Source organism: Podarcis cretensis (genome assembly GCF_951804945.1).
Source record: "Podarcis cretensis genome assembly, chromosome: 4".
NCBI lineage: Eukaryota > Metazoa > Chordata > Lepidosauria > Squamata > Lacertidae > Podarcis > Podarcis cretensis.
In genome coordinates, this window is record NC_137173.1 from 24,989,481 (window position 1) to 24,995,607 (window position 6,127).

Consider the following 6,127-nt stretch of genomic DNA (forward strand, 5'->3'; position numbering starts at 1 on the left):
CTATCTATCTATCTATCTATCTATCTATCTATCTATCTATCTATCTATCTATCTATCTATCATCTATCTATCTATCTATCTATCTATCTATCTATCTATCTATCTATCATCTATCTATCTATCTATCTATCTATCTATCTATCATCATCTATCTATCTATTATCATCTATCTTCTTGTCTGTATCTTAAAGGTAAAGGTAAAGGGACCCCTGACAATTAAGTCCAGTTGCGAACGACTCTGGGTTTGTGGCGCTCATCTCGCATTACAGGCCAAGGGAGCTGGCATTTGCCCTCTCCGCAGACAGTTTTTCCGGGTCATGTGGCCAGCATGACTAAGCCACTTCTGGCGCAACAGAACACCAACACCAGAGCAGTGCACGGAAACGCCGTTTACCTTCCTGCCGGAGCAGTACCTATTTATCTACTTGCACTTTACATGCTTTCGAACTGCTAGGTTGGCAGGAGCTGGGACCAAGCAACGGGAGCTCACCCCGTTGCGGGGATTCGAACCACCAACATTTTGATTGGCAAGCCCAAGGCTCAGTGGTTTAGACCACAGCGCCACGCGCGTCCCCTAGTGTCTGTGTCTTAGTGGTTTATATTAGCTGTCTTTAGTTAGAATAGTTACTTGGGCAGGCATCATTTCTTTCCCCTCTCCAGCAGCCCCCATCCCAATTTGGCCATGGTGTTAGGCGTTGCATTTTATTTAAACTGCATCCTCTTTCAATCAGTCCTATTCATTTACAGTGGTACCTCAGGTTAAGTACTTAATTCGTTCCGGAGGTCCATACTTAACCTGAAGCTGTTCTTAACCTGAAGCACCACTTTAGCTAATGGGACCTCCTGCTGCTGCCGCACCGCCGGAGCTCGATTTCTGTTCTCATCCTGAAGCAAAGTTCTTAACCTGAAGCACTATTTCTGGGGTTAGTGGAGTCTGTAACCTGAAGTGTATGTAACCTGAAGCATATGTAACCTGAGGTACCACTGTATTCTTTAGTTTATAATGAACATAAAAACATAACTAACATAAAAACTGGGGCCATTGTGAGTACAATTAACACTGAGCATACTGTGTGCATTTGACTCCTTCACCAGGGACAATAATCTTAATCCTTACATTAAATTGGACTCATTGTAATGTGTGTGTGTGTGTGTTCAGGGCTGGCTCAAGACATTTTAGTACATGAGGTAAACCACAAAATGGCGCCCTCTGCCCTGCCAGGGTCAAGAGGCCACTGAAGTGGTGGCAGATCCGGCCTCCAAGGAATGTGCCGCTACTGTTGCTGCCACTATGGAAGTGGTGCATTCTTTGGAGGCCACAACTGCCCCCCCCCCATGGATCCTGCTGCCTGAGGTGGTCACCTCACCTTGCCTCATGGATGGGGTGGCCCTGGAGTGTATATTTACACACACCGAATAGACCATTCATATATGGCTTTTTGCAGGCATAAATGAGAAAAGGATGATAAAATCCAGCATCTGAAAGTGAAATAAGAACATGGGATGTCATCCAGCTATGAGCAGACACACTCAAATTAACAGAGCTAAGTTAGTCGTACTCATTATTTTCAATGGATATTCATTATTTTCAATAGATCTACTCTGGGTAGGACTAACATCCAATCCGAATTGGGACAGATGGACCTAATTTCATTTAACAGAAAGCCTGTTGATGCATTGCTCATGCAGCAAGGGCAAGTGTGGTGAAATGATCTGCGGATTCTGTACCTTCAAAGTCACACTGTTCCTTCTGCCCCTGTCCAGGGTTCTAAACAATGTATGCAGAAGGGTGTCCATGCATAGAAAAGTTTTAATGCTACTCAACATAGTGATGGCAATGGTGGGGGTAGGAGGAGTTATTGTGGTCGCACAGCACATTTTGCCACCCTTGCTCTCTTTGCATGAATATACTTATGGTGGTAATCCGAATAACTGGGTGCAGGTTTCTTTTTCCAGACAAAGCCTATTTACTCTTGGAAGAGTTCCAGTCTATTTCCATTGACATAATATTAAAATTCATTTTGCTTTTAATGGGAAGAGGACTGCAGCCTATGGGGATGATTAAGTCAAACACAATCTGGAAATATATGAAGTTGCTTTGTACTAGGTCAGGTTCTTTGTCTATCCCTGCATCATCTACTCCAGACTTACTCCAACCTTTCATCCTCCAGGTGCTGTGGACTACAAATTAGGGCTCTGCATTGGATCCAGCTTAATCCAGGGTCCCAAACTGAATTGGTCTGATTTGGACAAGCCCAAGATTTGGCTGGATTGGATTAAGGAGGCCCAGGATCACCCTGGGTCAGATTGGTTCCACCTGGAGCAATTCAGGGCTGTCAAAAGGGATGGTGGTCTAGCAATAAGGAGTGGGGAGAAGGAGATCCACAGGCAGCCTGCATGTGTCTCCTTTCCCCTGTTTTAAACATGTCCTTGGGCACATCTCTTTCTCCCCCTGCAACCATGTGACATTGCAAAACCCTCAAATCAGCCCAGGGCCCAGATCTGATTGCACCCATACTATACATCCCATTGGGACGCGGGTGGGGCTGTGGGTTAAACCACAGAGCCTAGGACTTGCCGATCAGAAGATCGGCGGTTCGAATCCCCGCAACGGGGTGAGCTCCTGTTCCTCAGTCCCTGCTCCTGCCAACCTAGCAGTTTGAAAGCACGTCAAAGTGCAAGTCCGGCGGGAAGGTAAACGGTGTTTCCATGTGCTGCTCTGGTTTGCCAGAAGCAGCTTAGTCATTCTGGCCACATGACCCGGAAGCTGTACGCCGGCTCCCTCGGCCAATAAAGCGAGATGAGCGCCGCAACCCCAGAGTTGGCCACGACTGGACCTAGTGGTCAGGGGTCACTTTACCTTTATACATCCCATTATCCTTAAACATTGGCTGTGCTGGCTGGGGCCAATGGGGGTTAGATTCCAAAACATCTGGAGGGCAGTAGGTTGGCATATGACATAGGAAGCCAAGACCAGAATCAAAGGAACCACGCAGCTATTTCCATATACCCAAGCAAGCTTTGAGCTTGTGTGCCTTTATCGGGAGCCTCCTCACCCCATTCGTGCAAGGCAAAACCTTCTGAAACTAAGGGAACTTTCAAAAACATTTTTATTTCTTTTTTTGCACGGCAGAGGGGCCTGCTGTTTAGAGGGGGTGGGAGAAAGAAAAATCCCATTGGTCATGCCCAAGCACTTGGGCATGCTTAAAGTAGTTTTTGTTTCAGATCCCAGCCAATGTTAGGGGAGGAGTCCATTCACTATCTTGAAAGTACTTCATTTTACTTTGTAAATGATGACCAAAATGAAAAGCAGATTGATTGCTCCGATGCTCTAGAAAAAAATAGAATCACTGTGCAGAGCATCCTGGTAAACCCAGTATGGTAATAATAATAATAATTCTACAGGCATACAGAGGAATACTCTTTATTCAAACACATTCACAGTGACTGTACCTTGGGTTAAGTACTTAATTCATTCTGGAGATCCGTTCTTAACCTGAAACTGTTCTTAACCTGAAGCACCACATTAGCCAATGGGGCCTCCTGCTGCCGCTGTGCCACCACTGCACGATTTCTGTTCTTATCCTGAAGCAAAGTTCTTAACCCGAGGTAAAATTTTTGGGTTAGCGGAGTCTGTAACCTGAAGCGTATGTAACCTGAAGAGTATGTAACCCGAGGTACCACTGTAACTTGGTTACAATAGAAAGAAGAATAAACCCAAATCAGACTGTTTCCCTAAGTGATATTTTTAACAACAACTCTGACGGTAATGGACTTCCACAATTTAAGGTGCAATCCTAACCTGACTTACCTGGGTGTCAGTCCCACTGAAGTTCATGGTATTTACATCTGAGTAGACATGGTCAGGACTGCAGCAATAACTGTTTACCAACAGCAAAACTATTCAAGGTGCAGTCACACCTGATGAATGTGATCCCAAACTTTCTCCAAGGTGTTTTGAGCCTGGGAACATTTACAGTACATCTGTTATTATTTTGGTTCACCGTAAAGCTTGTTTTACAGTTTCATTTGATGGCTGCTTGTACAAATTACAGAGGAGGAGAGCGCCCAGTGACTATGCCACAATTCCTATCTTGCTCAGCTGTCATGGGAAAAGATATCGACCAATCATACTTGACAAACGGGAGGGAAGGGGCAATTTAGTTGAATCAGGAAGGTTTTTTGGGGAGTGGTTCCAGCCTTTGCTATGAGCTCATTAGCTGGGGAGGAGGGAGAATAAGATACCATCATTCTATGATTCTGTGATTCTGCCAGACACACAAGTCATCTGTCCTTGAACTATGGCAATCCCTCTTCCTTGCCTGGATGCAGAATGGAAAGATTTTGTGTGTGTTTGTAGAAACCTATATTTTGCATCACTGAAACATCGCCTATTCTACAAAGAAAAGAGCCATATCTGTGGCTACCTCTGCTTCTGACCTCACATCCACCACTTGACATGTGACCTTTGGAAGATTGTCCATGAGAGGATGTGGTCCCCCCGGCTGCAAAGTTCACCACACCTGATACAAACCCTATGACAAATTCTGCTTTTCAGCATCTGATAATCGAAACAGAGACGGGAGTCTATTCAAGGATGGTGGTTCTCCTGCATCTCCAGTATTTGTGGAGAGAAGATGAGTGCAATAAATGCCGCATTTGCTGTTTCACAGCAAGACATTTGGATATTAAATAAGTACTCTGCAAACCACTTTTTCACTACAGTGGTACCTCGGGTTAAGAACTTAATTCTTTTCGGAGATCCGTTCTTAACCTGAAGCTGTTCTTAACCTGAGGTACCACTTTAGCTAATAGGGCCTCCCGCTGCCACCGCGCGATTTCTGTTCTCATCCTGAAGCAAAGTTCTTAACCCGAGGTACTATTTCTGGGTTAGCGGAGTCTGTAACCTGAAGCGTCTGTAACCCGAGGTACCACTGTATTATAAAAGCTGGATATTATGGCGGGTGAGTACATTTCCTGAACTTTTCAGTAGAGGAGACATTCTAAAGTGTCTTCGTTCCACTGGCCATTTTTCATGCCTTTAAATAGCCCTCCCTTCTCCTTTCACTATTTATGCTGCAAATACTTGTCCACTTTTATGTTTGCCCCATTAGCTCAGCTGAGTTTGCCGTCTGCGTTTAGCTCTTTAAATCTTTACTCACATATTTCAAGCCCACCTCCCACCCAGTTGGGAGAGAGAGAGAGAGAGAGAGAGAGGGAGGGGAACCCTCCCATGCAGCTGCTCTGTTCCTTTTTCTGCATCGGTTCTGCAGAAAAGCAAAGGCACTCACTTCACAGCAACGAGCTCAGGAATTCTATTCCTGACTCCGCCACTGATTTTTATTTTTTTTGGAGGGGGGGCTCCAATCCAGCCGAGCAGTTCAGCTGCTAATTCAAACACGTTTAAGGCTCATTAATTTGATTGAAGCTTTCATGCGCTGCGTTATGAAATTGCCTTGCTGATTTGAGAAATTATAATTTTATTGAATGTGTATTTGGCGGTTATATGTACGAGAGAGCATCTTGTTCCTGGTCTGTGTATAAATCTGCTGAGAGCCGTGTGGCGGCGGGAGGGGGGCTGACTGGGGAAGACACTGCAGTAAAGATCTGCAAAAGGGGAGGGCCATAGCTCAGCGGGAGAGCATTTCATAGATAAATACCGTAAGAAGAGCCTACTGGATCAGACCAAAGTCCTATGTAGTCCAGCACTATGTAGTCACAGCGGCCAACCAGCTATCAAAGGGAAGCTTGCCAGCAAGATCTGGGCACAGCAGCACTGTCCTAGCCTAGCACCTTTTGTTCAGAGCCATTGCAGCTAGTAGCCATTGATGGTCACCTAGTAGCCTTATGTCTAATCCTCTTCTAAAGACATCCAATTTGGTAGCCATCACTGCCTCTCATGGAAATGAATCCCATAGTTGAACTGTGTGGAGAAGTCCTTTTTTTTGCCTTGACTCTTTCAACATTGAGCTTCCTTGGAGGTCTCTGACAGTACAGTTGTACAGTGATATCTCAGTTTACGAACTTAATCCGTTCCGGAAGTCCGTTCTTAAACTGAAACCGTTCTTAAACCGAGGGGCGCTTTCCCTAATGAGGCCTCCCGCCGCCAGTGCCCTTCTACCGTTCG

General features: G+C 45.3%; 1 long non-coding RNA gene across 1 annotated transcript; it reads right to left on the minus strand.

Moving 5' to 3' along the window:
- Positions 1-3,092: 3,092 nt before the first annotated feature.
- LOC307214572 lies at positions 3,093-4,075 on the minus strand. Its single transcript, XR_013838224.1, has 2 exons — positions 3,812-4,075; positions 3,093-3,331 (listed from the first exon to the last, which is right to left on the minus strand). It is a non-coding gene; the product is annotated as an uncharacterized lncRNA (long non-coding RNA).
- Positions 4,076-6,127: the final 2,052 nt, after the last annotated feature.